Source organism: Ranitomeya imitator, chromosome 4 (genome assembly GCF_032444005.1).
Source record: "Ranitomeya imitator isolate aRanImi1 chromosome 4, aRanImi1.pri, whole genome shotgun sequence".
Classification (NCBI taxonomy): domain Eukaryota; kingdom Metazoa; phylum Chordata; class Amphibia; order Anura; family Dendrobatidae; genus Ranitomeya; species Ranitomeya imitator.
The window spans coordinates 157774546-157790948 of NC_091285.1; positions in this window are offsets into that span (position 1 = coordinate 157774546).

Sequence of the window (16403 nt, forward strand, 5' to 3'; positions counted from 1 at the left end):
CCATACACTGCTGCCCATGTACCCCTGGAACCAATTTAAAGTGCCTACAGCCAGCCCAATTTTGTTATGTTAGGCCTTGGAAGCCTGTCTGCGGTCACTCCTTCCACTAGACTTCCACTGACCAGACCACTGCTGCCCGTGTACCCCTGGAACCAATTTAAAAGTGCCTACAGCCAGCCCAAGTTTGTTATGTTAGGCCTTCGAAGCCTGTCTGCGGTCACTCCTTCCACTAGACTTCCACTGACCATACACTGCTGCCCATGTACCCCTGGAACCAATTTAAAGTGCCTACAGCCAGCCCAATTTTGTTATGTTAGGCCTTGGAAGCCTGTCTGCGGTCACTCCTTCCACTAGACTTCCACTGACCAGACCACTGCTGCCCGTGTACCCCTGGAACCAATTTAAAAGTGCCTACAGCCAGCCCAAGTTTGTTATGTTAGGCCTTCGAAGCCTGTCTGCGGTCACTCCTTCCACTAGACTTCCACTGACCATACACTGCTGCCCATGTACCCCTGGAACCAATTTAAAATTGCCTACAGCCATGTGTTATTATTTTAGGCCTTCGATGCCTGTCTGCGGTCACTCCTTCCACTAGGCCTCCACTGACCACACCACTGCTGCCCGTGTACCCCTGGAACCAATTTAAAATTGCCTACAGCCATGTGTTATTATTTTAGGCCTTCGATGCCTGTCTGCGGTCACTCCTTCCACTAGGCCTCCACTGACCACACCACTGCTGCCCGTGTACCCCTGTAACCAATTTAGAATTGCCTACAGCCATGTGTTATTATTTTAGGCCTTCGATGCCTGTCTGCGGTCCATTCTTTCAACTACTACTACACTGACCAGGGCACTGCTGCCCGTGTACCCCTGGAACCAATTTAAAATTGCCTACAGCCATGTGTTATTATTTTAGGCCTTCGATGCCTGTCTGCGGTCACTCCTTCCACTAGGCCTCCACTGACCACACCACTGCTGCCCGTGTACCCCTGGAACCAATTTAAAATTGCCTACAGCCATGTGTTATTATTTTCGGCCTTCGATGCCTGTCTGCGGTCACTCCTTCCACTAGGCCTCCACTGACCACACCACTGCTGCCCGTGTACCCCTGGAACCAATTTAAAATTGCCTACAGCCAGCCCAATTTTTTTATTTTAGGCCTTCGATGCCTGTCTGCGGTCCATTCTTTCAACTACTACTACACTGACCAGGGCACTGCTGCCCGTGTACCCCTGGAACCAATTTAAAATTGCCTACAGCCATGTTTTATTATTTTAGGCCTTCGATGCCTGTCTGCGGTCACTCCTTCCACTAGGCCTCCACTGACCACACCACTGCTGCCCGTGTACCCCTGGAACCAATTTAAAATTGCCTACAGCCATGTGTGATTATTTTAGGCCTTCGATGCCTGTCTGCGGTCACTCCTTCCACTAGGCCTCCACTGACCACACCACTGCTGCCCGTGTACCCCTGGAACCAATTTAAAATTGCCTACAGCCATGTGTTATTATTTTAGGCCTTCGATGCCTGTCTGCGGTCACTCCTTCCACTAGGCCTCCACTGACCACACCACTGCTGCCCGTGTACCCCTGGAACCAATTTAAAATTGCCTACAGCCATGTGTTATTATTTTAGGCCTTCGATGCCTGTCTGCGGTCACTCCTTCCACTAGGCCTCCACTGACCACACCACTGCTGCCCGTGTACCCCTGGAACCAATTTAAAATTGCCTACAGCCAGCCCAATTTTTTTATTTTAGGCCTTCGATGCCTGTCTGCGGTCCATTCTTTCAACTACTACTACACTGACCAGGGCACTGCTGCCCGTGTACCCCTGGAACCAATTTAAAATTGCCTACAGCCATGTGTTATTATTTTAGGCCTTCGATGCCTGTCTGTGGTCACTCCTTCCACTAGGCCTCCACTGACCTGTCTACTGCGGCCCGTGTACCCCTTGAACCAACCTAATAAAATATTTAAAAAATTAATTTGATTATAAAAAATAAGATCGTGTTGAGATCTCAAATGCAGACATTTTAACAATCAAAACAAACACACAACAAATATCTGGAACTGTACTACAAAGGTCCAACAGCTACAATTTCTTTCTCCTGCAAGAAGTTAACTGAAAGTTTTTTGGAGTTGTTAACACAGATATGGCATCCACCGAGTGTTGTCCTGTCGCGTCTCCTTTAAATTATTTCCAATAAGATGTTAAACTATTAATTTAATAAAATCAATAATTAAAAAAATAATTGAGTAAGTCAAAAGCACATTGCAAATAAACATTAATTACAAATCAAGAAGCATGGCGCGTCCGAGGGTGAGTAGATACCGAATAAGAATATAATCACCCTCGGACGCGCAATGCTTATTTACAACAGCCTTCCTTCCTAAGAATCAGCCCTTCCGTGGTGTAGAGAGAGGTTGTTGTTACACTCCAAGGTGTTCCCCAGGTTGCCTTTCCTGAGCTTCGATCTTCCGGCTCTCGTTTAGTAGCTGTTGGAAACTACGCTGCATTAGGCCTACTAATTGTGTATGGGTGAAACAGTGGCGCATCTGCGGTCCCTCCTTCCACTAGGCCTCCACTGACCTGTCTACTGCGGCCCGTGTACCCCTTGAACCAACCTAATAAAATATTTAAAAAATTAATTTGATTATAAAAAATAAGATCGTGTTGAGATCTCAAATGCAGACATTTTAACAATCAAAACAAACACACAACAAATATCTGGAACTGTACTACAAAGGTCCAACAGCTACAATTTCTTTCTCCTGCAAGAAGTTAACTGAAAGTTTTTTGGAGTTGTTAACACAGATATGGCATCCACCGAGTGTTGTCCTGTCGCGTCTCCTTTAAATTATTTCCAATAAGATGTTAAACTATTAATTTAATAAAATCAATAATTAAAAAAATAATTGAGTAAGTCAAAAGCACATTGCAAATAAACATTAATTACAAATCAAGAAGCATGGCGCGTCCGAGGGTGAGTAGATACCGAATAAGAATATAATCACCCTCGGACGCACAATGCTTATTTACAACAGCCTTCCTTCCTAAGAATCAGCCCTTCCGTGGTGTAGAGAGAGGTTGTTGTTACACTCCAAGGTGTTCCCCAGGTTGCCTTTCCTGAGCTTCGATCTTCCGGCTCTCGTTTAGTAGCTGTTGGAAACTACGCTGCATTAGGCCTACTAATTGTGTATGGGTGAAACAGTGGCGCATCTGCGGTCCCTCCTTCCACTAGGCCTCCACTGACCTGTCTACTGCGGCCCGTGTACCCCTTGAACCAACCTAATAAAATATTTAAAAAATTAATTTGATTATAAAAAATAAGATCGTGTTGAGATCTCAAATGCAGACATTTTAACAATCAAAACAAACACACAACAAATATCTGGATCTGTACTACAAAGGTCCAACAGCTACAATTTCTTTCTCCTGCAAGAAGTTAACTGAAAGTTTTTTGGAGTTGTTAACACAGATATGGCATCCACCGAGTGTTGTCCTGTCGCGTCTCCTTTAAATTATTTCCAATAAGATGTTAAACTATTAATTTAATAAAATCAATAATTAAAAAAATAATTGAGTAAGTCAAAAGCACATTGCAAATAAACATTAATTACAAATCAAGAAGCATGGCGCGTCCGAGGGTGAGTAGATACCGAATAAGAATATAATCACCCTCGGACGCGCAATGCTTATTTACAACAGCCTTCCTTCCTAAGAATCAGCCCTTCCGTGGTGTAGAGAGAGGTTGTGTTACACTCCAAGGTGTTCCCCAGGTTGCCTTTCCTGAGCTTCGATCTTCCGGCTCTCATTTAGTAGCTGTTGGAAACTACGCTGCATTAGGCCTACTAATTGTGTATGGGGTGTAGAGACAGGTTGTGTTACACTCCAAGGTTTTCACCAGGTTGCCTTTCCTGAGCTTCGATCTTCATGCTCTCGTTTAGTAGGTGTCGGAAAGTAGGCTGCATTAGGCCTACAAATTGGGTATGGGGTGGAGAGAGATGGTGTGTTACACTCCAAGGTGTTCCCCAGGTTTCCTTGCCATTGCTTCGGTCTTCCGACTCTCGTTTAGTAGTTGTAGAAAAGTACACAGCATTAGGCCTACAAAATGGGTATGGGGTGGAGAGAGATGGTGTGTTACACTCCAAGGTGTTCCCCAGGTTGCCTTTCCTGAGCTTCGATCTTCATGCTCTCGTTTAGTAGGTGTCGGAAAGTAGGCTGCATTAGGCCTAAAAAATGGGGAATGGGGTGGAGAGAGATGGTGTGTTACACTCCAAGGTGTTCCCCAGGTTTCCTTGCCATTGCTTCGGTCTTCCGACTCTCGTTTAGTAGTTGTAGAAAAGTACACTGCATTAGGCCTAAAAAATGGGTATGGGGTGGAGAGAGATGGTGTGTTACACTCCAAGGTGTTCCCCAGGTTGCCTTTCCTGAGCTTCGATCTTCATGCTCTCGTTTAGTAGGTGTCGGAAAGTAGGCTGCATTAGGCCTACAAATTGGGTATGGGGTGGAGAGAGATGGTGTGTTACACTCCAAGGTGTTCCCCAGGTTTCCTTGCCATTGCTTCGGTCTTCCGACTCTCGTTTAGTAGTTGTAGAAAAGTACACAGCATTAGGCCTACAAAATGGGTATGGGGTGGAGAGAGATGGTGTGTTACACTCCAAGGTGTTCCCCAGGTTGCCTTTCCTGAGCTTCTATCTTCAGGCTCTCATTAAATTGTGGTTAAATGGAACAACTGCATTTGGCGTACTAGTTGGTTTGGGGCCTACTATCGGTGTCTGCCACTCCTTGCTGTTCTCCTGGTTTCCTGTCCTGAAATACCATTTTCAGCCTCTCGTTAAGTAGTTGTTAATGTTAGACTGCATTTGGCCTACTAGTTGGGTTGGGGCCTACTATCGGTGTCTGCCACTCCTTGCTGTTCTCCTCCACTGAACAAAGCTGTGCCGCCTGTTTACTACGGTTGCCAATTTTGAACTGCATTTCGACTACTTACTGATTTGGCCCTACTCTCTGTGTCAGCCTCTCATTCCAGTTGTCCTCCACTGCAATGCCCCCTGGTTATTCCTGTGTTACCAATTTTGAACTGCATTTAGCCAACTTTATTCTTTGGGTCTATATCTGTGTTTCCTCCTCATCCTGCCCATTGCCCAGCCAGTGATAGATGAGTCTGCTGGTACATTGACCCATAACGCAACATTCCCCGTGCACGCTACACAACAACATTGTGACCCTGCTGAAAGTCAGGTTGCTCTTCCCGCATACCATACCACCTTACACGGGGACAAAGAGGAAGGTGCAGATGAAAGTGCAGGTTCCTTCATCAGGTGGGGGGAGGAATACTAGTTGGCGACGTCACTGGCACAGGGCCTCTCATAGTACGCAAAAGTGTTGCTGCCGGTGGGAGGCGCCCCCGCCGTGCAAACACACCGCTGTACTTTGAGGGGCCCTGTGCCAGTGCCAATGCCAACGAGTGGGCCCCCCCTGCTTGCTCAGGTTCACAGCACTTGCAAAGTTGAAATACTTACCTCTCCCTGCTCCACTGCCGTGACGTGGTCCAGATTTCCTGGGCCCACTAATTACTTGAACCAGCCCTACCCCCCACAACTTTAGCCAAATGACCCCCAATTTCAAATGCCTTCCAATTATTATAAGGTAAATTACGCTTGACAAGCTTCATTAAGAAGAATGGATGGTTTTGACATTAAAATGGGCACTCTAGGTGTTTTCCTGGCCCCCACTCACTGCCGACTATGCTGCCCCATTGACTTGCATTGGGTTTCGTGTTTCGGTCGATCCCGACTTTACGTCATAATCGGCCGATTTCACTCGACCCGACTTTGGACATAGTCGGGTTTCGCAAAACCCGGCTCGACTCTAAAAAGGTCAAGGTCGCTCAACTCTAGTAATTATATCAATATTTTTTATTTTAATTCTTTATTTTACACATTAATATGGATCCCAGGGCCTGAAGGAGAGTTTCCTCTCCTTCAGACCCCGGGAACCATCAGGATACCTTCCGATACTTGGTGTCCCATTGACTTGTATTGGTATCGGGTATCGGTATCGGCGATATCCGATACTTTTTGGGTATCGGCCGATACTATCCGATACCGATACTTTCAAGTATCGGACGGTATCGCTCAACACTAGTCATAAGTAATTACAACCTCCCCTGGATCATAGAGGCAATCAGCAAATTTAAGCATCCTATTTGTTTTCAGCACTGCAAAATAAGTTACCTGTATTTTCCGGCGTATAAGAAGACTTTTCCACCCATTTCAATCACTTTTTTCCCAGGGTCTGGAGGGGACTCTCCTTTAGGCCATGGGATCCATATTCATGTAAATAAAAGAATATAAATAAAAAATATGGCTATACTTATCTTCCGACTGCCTCCGGCTCTCAGCGGTGCCCTCCGTTCCCAAGGATGCATTGCGCGAAGGACTGAAGATGAATATGGATGCCAGGGCCTGAAGGAGAGTGTTAGGTGTCGAGTTAACGCCGCTGCACAGGAGGAATCTCGAACCACCTCTGCTGCGGTCTCTCATTTTTCTCTTGCCGAAGGGGAGCCTGATCAGCGGAGACATCGGTCCCAGCATTTGGCTCAGGCAGATACTGTGCGCTTGGTTACTGCTGATCTTCCAGACTCAGCTATTGTAACCAGCACTGTTCTGCGGCGAGCAGATGCTCCTGGGGCTAAGTCCTGCTTTTCCTCTACTGGGCATGCCCAAGGGACGACCTCTCATTGGAGGTCAGGGGTCACATGCTCAGGTCCAGAAGCAGTTCCTATTGGACCACTAGGAAGGTCCTGGAGAGCTTCCTCTATAAAAGGTTTGCATGGCTGCACGGCCATGCGCTAGTAACAACTTTTGTTTATGAGCTTAGCTACATTGTGGTCTGTATCTGCATGTGCTCAGTGTCGGCTGTATAACCACTAGAATTCCGGCACCTTCAGAGAGGAGTTGGTGTGAGTGAATTTAGAGCTGGCATATAGCCACTAGAATTCCGGCACCTCCGGAGAGGAGTTGTTTGTGTTGCTGATGCTGACTGTATGACCACAGTGTGCTACCTGCTCTATTAGTGAGCTGTGAACCTCTGTTAGGTTAACAGGGCACAGCGTTATACTAATCCCGGTGACTCTGTGAAGCAACAGAGTTCGCTCCTATACAGACCAGGTGATGGAACCCGTGTCTATTCTGGCATTGTATCGCCATTTACTAGCAGCAGGTTTCACTCCTGCATGGTGGACCACAGGCTGCGAACGCACCTATATTATCTCAATATTTACTCGATGCATTCCACCAGCCCTAACAGTGAGTCTCCTCTCCTCCAGACCCTGGGAACCATCTGGACCGCACACACCCTATAAGACGACACCCGGCGTATAAGATGACCCCCGTCTTATACGGCGAGTATATCCCAAGCTCCACATTTTATATGGAAAAGTTGCCCAGTCGTCTTATACACCCCAAAATACGGTAAGTTAAACTGTTTTAGTCCCTGAACTAATTCAGCTGCAGAACAGTGTTACCTAACCAGAACTTCTGCTTGCTTTCCAGCTTGTAACTTCTGTTTCTAAGATCATTCCCACAACTTATCTTTTTTCTCTGCTGAATTAAACTGCAGGAAGCTAGCTCATTTCTGATTGCTTATGTCTCTGCTATTAACCATATCCCTGCTACAAGTTCCTTATTGCATACGTCTCTGCTACTAGCCATATTTCTGCTACAAGTTCTTGATTGAATACATCTTAGGCATGAACCATACCCTTGCTGCAAGTTCTGGACTTCATGGATTTCCTTTGTGTGACTGTTCACCCTCGGCATCTAGTGTTTCAGCTTTGCTTGTCCATCTCCTGTCCTGCATACATTGGTGTCCTGGTCCTTACTGATTCTTGCATTGTCGTTTACCACTGCATCATCATCTCCAGGTCTTTGCTGCTAACTCTCACTTAGGCTACGTTCACATTAGCGTTCCGCTAATGTGCGTCGCTGTTGCGTCGGCGACGCAGCGGTGACGCAGCGGCGACGCGCCCCTATGTTTAACATGGGGGACGCGTGCGTTTTTTTTGTTGCGTTTTCCGACACGTGCGTCGTTTCCGACGCTAGCGTCGGACGCAAGAAAATGCAACAAGTTGCATTTTTCGTGCGTCCGATTTTCGTCAAAAAACGACGCACGCGTCGCAAAATGCAGCGTTTTTGCGTGCGTTTGCGCGCGTTTTTTTGTGCGTCGTGCGTTGCGTCGCCGACGCAGCGGCATGCAACGCTAATGTGAACGTAGCCTTAAAGCTTAGATAAAATCTGCCTCACCAAGTGAGCTCAAAACACCAGAAAAAAAAAATAAATGAATCATTTATTAAGTATTGTAAAGAATATAGCATAGTGAAAAAGAGACAAAAAGTGTACAATAGGGCATGACCCAGACAATAAACGTTATCGATAGTATGATATTCCTCATCCAGTTGGATTGTGTAAGGCACAACTCCTGTGCAGATACAAGCTGCTGCTGCTGTTCCATAAGCTGTAATAAAGCCAGCAGTAAATGCAATTGTATAAAAGGATACATGGATAAATGTGCTGCGCTGCTGATCAAGAAGATATCCAATGGTGAGGAACAAAAAGCAGTTTTAATAATCTACGCCTTTCAGAGTTGAACAAACTGCTTCAACAAGAAAAAACCCAAAGAGAGCATAGAGAGAGTTGACTTTTTTTGCAGTAGGAGCTAGATACAAAATTTATAGAGGGAAGGAGAGTTCAAAAACACATTTTTTTCTCCCAAAATGTTGTATGTAACAAATACTCCTGATTAATAAAACTTTTCTTTGTTCAACATCATCATTGCCACTTGATATCTTATTGGCCAGCAGAGCAGTAGATTTATCCACTTATCCCTTTCTATTATTGAAAGTGGAAAGGATATATGGAGGATAATTTTATTATTATTATGTATTATTATTTTATTATTAATTAGTATTATTATTATTATTTCTTGGTATTATTTATTATTTTTATTATGTATTTATTTTATTATTTAAATATTTACTAATTCTTCCTTACTTTAAAATTTGCTACTGCAAAACCAACAACTATCCCATGCCAATAGTAATAGAAAGTACTTGACAAATCAACCAACAGAATATACAGTATAACGTACATTGATACATGATAAATAAAATAGAGCAAGCAAGTAATAACAAATACAGAGAAATGGTAAATGTAGAAAGTACTTTTTTTATTGAATTTTAGCAATGCCTAATAGTTTTCCTGGGTTATAATTATTGTCTTTTTTAAACCAATTTGTTTCCTGACCAAATACTCCGAAAATATATTTAAGCAAAACTTATATGAAGGTTAATTGCTTAAAGGACTTTAGTGATTGCTAAAATGTGTTTATTGTACCACTGGAAAATAAATTGTGCAAATTATTGTCTGTTGCGAATAAAAACTAAAGTACCAGTTGATATGTGATATCATTGTAAACAATTCCCTTATCTCGGATTTGGACTGCAAATCATTTTCAGCTATGTGGCAGTAGAATTTTATTTTTATGGAAGCTTGGCTGTGAAAGCTTCAGCTAAAATTATTTACCTGCATCAAATTCAGGAATTAAGCCATGAAAACATTTATATAGTAAATCCTAATACTGTGCATCTAGATAATGATGAAAAGTTAAAACAGTGTATGAATGTAAAAAGGAGTAAATACATACAATTACTTATTTCCATAATTTTTACGGAGAAAAAAAAGCTTACAAGAAGGATTGGATAAAGGAACAGAATTTTACTAACTGAAACATGATAATGACAGGTAAATTAGTGGGAATAATTTATGATTTATCTATTTGTTCGACAACACAACCTGTGTGAGTTCATGTCTAAACTTAGGTCACTTGAAGACTAAATAGGATTTATACAGTGCCTATTGAACCATGCCTTTGTGATGGTTGCATATGTATAGATGGAAATACTCCTATAACTCCTATAATTCATTATAATCCATATTGAAATTTGTTTAAAAAAATGAAAATGTCACTTCTTATTGTGGATACCTAATTAAAACTGAATGAAGCAGATAATTTAGAAATTAGGTGATTGTGACAGTGGCTGAAGTGATGGAAAGCGTGGTTTGCTGTAATTGAGCATATTGTAACATGTTTGGTTAAAAGGGGAAGAAAAATGCATTAACTAGATGACTATAAGCACCATTTTGGTTTAAAGTACCACAAAAAACAAAAAAAAGATCAATATTGTTTTTCTCACAGTATGATCTACAAAATGATTACACTTATATAAGCCAATCGACTAGTGAGGTCACCTAATTGATTTCTACAATGCGGCTACAAATATCATGAGCCAAACAGACTACTTGCACACAGCTTCATAAGGTTGAAGTAAAGGCATGCATTATTACTAATTACTAGGGTTGAGCGAAACGGGTCGAACATTTTCAAAAGTCGCCGACTTTTGGCGAAGTCGAGTTTCATGAAACCCGATCCGACCCCTGTGCGTGGTCGGCTATGCGGTACGCGACTTTCGCGCCAAAGTCGCGTTTCAATGACGCGAAAAGCGCCATTTCTCAGCCAATGAAGGTAAATGCAGAGTGTGGGCAGCGTGATGACATAGGTCCTGGTCCCCACCATCTTAGAGAAGGGCATTGCAGTGATTGGCTTGCTGTCTGCGGCGTCACAGGGGCTATAAAGGGGAGTTCCCGCCGACCGCCATGTTACTGCTGCTGATCTGAGCTTAGGGAGAGGTTGCTGCCGCTTCGTCAGAAGCAGGGATAGCGTTAGGCAGGGTCCATTAACCACAAAACCGCTTGTGCTGTAGCGATTTCCACTGCCCAACACCACCTTCGGTGTGCAGGGACAGTGGAAGCTCCTTTTTTTTTTTTTTTCCTCAGCGCTGTAGCTCATTGGGCTGCCCTAGAAGGCTCCCTGATAGCTGCATTGCTGTGTGTACGCCGCTGTGCAAACCAACTGCTTTTTTCAAAGCACAAATCCTCTTGTTCCTTCCTTTCTGCACAGCTTTCTTGTTTGTTTGTCCACACTTTTTATTTAATTTGTGCATCAGTCCACTCCTTATTGCTGCCTGCCATACCTGGCTGAGATTACTGCAGGGAGATAGTAATTGAAGGACAGTTCTTTTTTTTTTTTTTTTTTTTTTTGTGGGAGATTAAGATTGACATTTCTGCTAGAGTGCCATCCCTGTCTGTGTCATCTCTCACTCAGTGGGCTATAGAAAGCCTATTTATTTTTTTGCTTGATTTGGGTTCCAAAATCTACCAGAAAAAATCACAACATCAATCAGTGGGAGAAAAATATTGGCCTCAGGGCTTGTGTGCCACTCCTTACTCCTGTGTGTGCCATCTCTCACTCAGTGGGCCATAGAAAGCCTATTAATTTTTTTGCTTGATTTGGGTTCTAAATTCTACCTGAAAAAATCAATAAATCAATCAGTGGGAGATTAATATTGGCCTTTGGGCTTGTGTGCCAGTCCTAAGCGTGCCATCTCTCTCTCTCTCAGATAGTGGGCCATAGAAAGCCTATTTTTTTATTATTTTATTGGGTTTATAAATTTTCCCTGGAAAAAAAAAAAAAGTGGGAGATTAATATTGGCCTCTGGGCTTGTGTGCCAGTCCTGAGCGTGCCATCTCTCTCACAAATAGTGGGCCATAGAAAGCCTATTTTTTTTTGGTTGATTTGGGTTCATAATTCTACCTGAAAAAATCAATCAATCAATCAGTGGGAGATTAATATTGGCCTTTGGGCTTGTGTGCCAGTCCTAAGCGTGCCATCTCTCTCTCTCAGATAGTGGGCCATAGAAAGCCTATTTATTATTATTTTTTTTATTGGGTTTATAAATTTTCCCTGGAAAAAAAAAAAATGGGAGATTAATATTGGCCTCTGGGCTTGTGTGCCAGTCCTGAGCGTGCCATCTCTCTCACAAATAGTGGGCCATAGAAAGCCTATTAATTTTTTTGCTTGATTTGGGTTCCAAAATCTACCAAAAAAAATCACTAAATCAATCAGTGGGAGATTAATATTGGCCTCTGGGCTTGTGTGCCACTCCTGACTCCTGTGAGCGTCATCTGTCACTCAGTGGGCCCCAGAAAGCCTATTTTTTGTTTTATTTGTTTTCTAAATTCTCCCTGAAAAAAATCATTTTATTTTCTTTGGTTTCTAAATTATTCCTGAAAAAAATCATTTTTTTGTATTTTTTTTTCTCTAAAGTCTCCCTGAAAAAAAAAAAAAAATCTGTGGGAGATTCATATTGCCCCTTCTGCTTGTGTGCCAGTCTTGACTCCTGGGTGTGCCATCTCTCTCTCTCTCCCCAATTGTGGGCCATAGAAAGCCTATAAATTTTTTTGCTTGATTTGGGTTCCAAAATCTACCAAAAATAATCACTAAATCAATCAGTGGGAGATTAATATTGGCCTCTGGGCTTGTCTGCCACTCCTGACTCCTGTGTGCGTCCTCTCTCACTCAGTGGGCCCTACAAAGCCTTTTTTTTTTTCCTAAATTCTCCCTGAAACAATCATTTCATTTTATTTGTTTTATAAATTCTTCTGTAAAAAATAATTTTTTTTTAATTTTTTTTTTTCTGAAGTCTCCCTTTTAAAAAAAACAAACACAAATCAGTGGGAGATAAATATTTACATTTGCGCTTCAGTGACAGTCCTGCGTGTGTGCCATCTCATTTGTTGCCAACAACAACAGAGTGTGTAACATTGTGGCTGATTTTCGTTGTGGTCTCACACACCTGTAAAGGGGTAGCTAAATCATACTGAAGTTATAGCTCACCGTGTAAGTTGTGTGACAGCAACAAATACCGTTCGTTTGGTAACATTTTTAAAACAATGAGGAAGTCTGGTGGAAGAGGTCGTGGCCGGGGGCGTTCATTGTCAGCTGGTAATGAGGGTAGTGGTAGTGGTGGAGCATCAGGTGGTCGTGGGAAAAAAAATATTGCACCTAAGTCTGGAGCTGTGGAGCCAGGTTCGTCGTCCGGCTACACAAGGCCTCGAACCCTCCCTTTTCTGGGAGTAGGAAAACCGCTTTTAAAGCCGGAGCATCAAGAGCAAGTTTTGGCTTATCTTGCTGACTCAGCCTCTAGCTCTTTTGCCTCCTCTCGTGAAACTGGTAAAAGTAAAAGCAGCGCGTCGTTAGTGGATGTTCACGGTCAGGGACAAGTCGCTTCCTTGTCCTCTTCAGCAAAAACAACAACAGAGAAGAATGCAGCAGGCGACACAACGGGTTACTCCATGGAGCTCTTTACACATACCGTCCCTGGCTTAGAAAGTGAAGCAGTTAACAGTCCATGCCCATTACAAGTTGAATCTGACATGGAGTGCACTGATGCACAGCCAGAGCCAGACTACTATGCTGGTCCTTTTACTCAGACCACAACATTGCCCTCGCAGGGTGCTGATCAAGAATCAGACCCTGATGAGACTATGTTGCCCCATCACGAACGCTATACCACCGACCGACACGGTGACACAGACGAAGTTGCACACGAGCTACAAGAAGAGGTAATAGATGACCCAGTTCTTGACCCCGATTGGCAGCCATTGGGGGAACAGGGTGCAGGCGGCAGCAGTTCTGAAGCGGAGGAGGAGGGGCCGCAGCAGGCATCAACATCGCAACAGGTTCCATCTGCCGGGCCCGTATCTTTGCCAAAACGCGTGGCAAAGTCAAAACCTGTTGGAGGACAGCGTGGCCATCCTGTTAAAGCTCAGTCTGCAATGCCTGAAAAGGTATCCGATGCTAGAAAGAGTGCAGTCTGGCATTTTTTTAAACAACATCCAATTGATCAGCACAAAGTAATCTGTCAAAAATGTTCAACTACCTTAAGCAGAGGGCAGAATCTGAAAAGTCTCAATACAAGTTGCATGCATAGACATTTAACCACCATGCATTTGCAAGCTTGGACTAACTACCAAACGTCCCTTAAGGTTGTAGCACCCTCGGCCAATGAAGCTACTCATCAACGCAACATCCCTTCCGGCAGTGTAGGGCCACCATTTTCTGCACCACCTGCAGTATCTGTGCAGGTTTCTTTGCCAGGCCAAAGCAGTCAGGGTCAGGGAATCTCCAGTTTCGTAGTAGGAAACACTGCATCTAGGGCAGGGGTCCCCAACTCCAGTCCTCAAGGCCCACCAACATGTCATGTTTTCAGGATTTCCTTAGTCTTGCCCAGGTAATAATTGCATCACCTGTGCAATGCAAAGGAAATCCTGAAAACATGACCTGTTGGTGGGCCTTGAGGACTGGAGTTGGGGACCTCTGATCTAGGGCACCGGCGGCAACAATACCATCTCCCACCGTCTCTCAGTCTGCCATGTCCACCGGCACCCCCGCTAGTTCCACGATCTCCAGCTCTCCAGTCCAGCTCACCCTACATGAGACTATGGTTAGAAAAAGGAAGTACTTAGCCTCGCATCCGCGTACACAGGGTTTGAACGCCCACATAGCTAGACTAATCTCGTTAGAGATGATGCCCTACCGGTTAGTTGAAAGCAAAGCTTTCAAAGACCTGATGGACTACGCTGTACCACGCTACGAGCTACCCAGTCGACACTTTTTTTCCAGAAAAGCCATCCCAGCCCTCCACCAGCATGTTAAAGAGCGCATCGTCCATGCACTCAGGCAATCTGTGAGCACAAAGGTGCACCTGACAACAGATGCATGGACCAGTAGGCATGGCCAGGGACGTTACGTGTCCATCACGGCACACTGGGTAAATGTGGTGGATTCAGGGTCCACAGGGGACAGCAAGTTTGGGACAGTTCTGCCTAGCCCACGGTCTAGGAAACAGTTGGCTGTAGCCGTTCGCACCCCCTCCTCCTCCTCCTCCTCCTCGTCCTCCTGCAGAAGCGAGAGCTCGTCCACAGACCGCAGTCGCACAACCACTCCATCCGCAGCTGCCACTGTTGCACACCAGGTCTCCCATTATGGGGCAGCTACTGGAAAACGTCAGCAGGCTGTATTGGCTATGAAGTGTTTGGGCGACAACAGACACACCGCGGAAGTTCTGTCCGAGTTCTTGCAGCAAGAAACGCAGTCGTGGCTGGGCACTGTAGATCTTGAGGCAGGCAAGGTAGTGAGTGATAATGGAAGGAATTTCATGGCTGCCATCTCCCTTTCCCAACTGAAACACATTCCTTGCCTGGCTCACACCTTAAACCTGGTGGTGCAGTGCTTCCTGAAAAGTTATCCGGGGTTATCCGACCTGCTCCTCAAAGTGCGTGGACTTTGCGCACATATCCGCCGTTCGCCTGTACACTCCAGCCGTATGCAGACCTATCAGCGTTCTTTGAACCTTCCCCAGCATCGCCTAATCATAGACGTTGTTACAAGGTGGAACTCAACACTGCACATGCTTCAGAGACTGTGCGAACAGAGGCGGGCTGTTATGTTTTTGTGGGAGGATACACATACACGGGCAGGCAGTAGGATGGCAGACATGGAGTTGTCAGGTGTGCAGTGGTCGAAGATTCAAGACATGTGTCAAGTCCTTCAGTGTTTTGAGGAATGCACACGGCTGGTTAGTGCAGACAACGCCATAATAAGCATGAGCATCCCCCTAATGTGTCTGCTGATGCAAAGTTTGACGCACATAAAGGATCAGGCGTCTGCACCAGAGGAAGAGGAAAGCCTTGATGACAGTCAGCCATTGTCTGGTCAGGGCAGTGTACAGGACGAGGTAGCGGGCGAAGAGGAGGTGGAGGATGAGGAGGATGATGGGGATGAGTATATTTTTAATGAGGAAGCTTTCCCGGGGTCATTGGAAATTGGTGGCGTGGCAAGGGCGGGTTCTGGTTTTTTGAGGGACACAAGTGACGTAGATTTGCCTGCAACTGCCCCTCAACCAAGCACAACCGCAGATTTGACAACTGGAACTTTGGCCCACATGGCGGATTATGCCTTGCGTATCCTCAAAAGGGACACACGCATTACAAAAATGATGAACGATGACGATTACTGGTTGGCCTGCCTCCTTGATCCTCGCTATAAAGGCAAATTGCAAAATATTATGCCACATGAGAACTTGGAACTAATATTAGCAACAAAACAATCAACTCTTGTTGACCGTTTGCTTCTGGCATTCCCTGCACACAGCGCCTGTGATCGTTCTCACACGAGCTCCAGGGACCAGCAGACCAGAGGTGTTAAAGGGGCAGAAATCAGAAGTGGCGTTGGCCAGAGGGGTTTTCTGACCAGGTTGTGGAGTGATTTTGCTATGACCGCAGACAGGACAGGTACTGCAGCATCAATTCAAAGTGACAGGAGACAACATTTGTCCAGTAGGGTTACAAACTATTTTTCATCCCTCATCGACGTTCTCCCTCAACCGTCATTCCCATTTGATTACTGGGCATCCAAATTAGACACCTGGCCAGAATT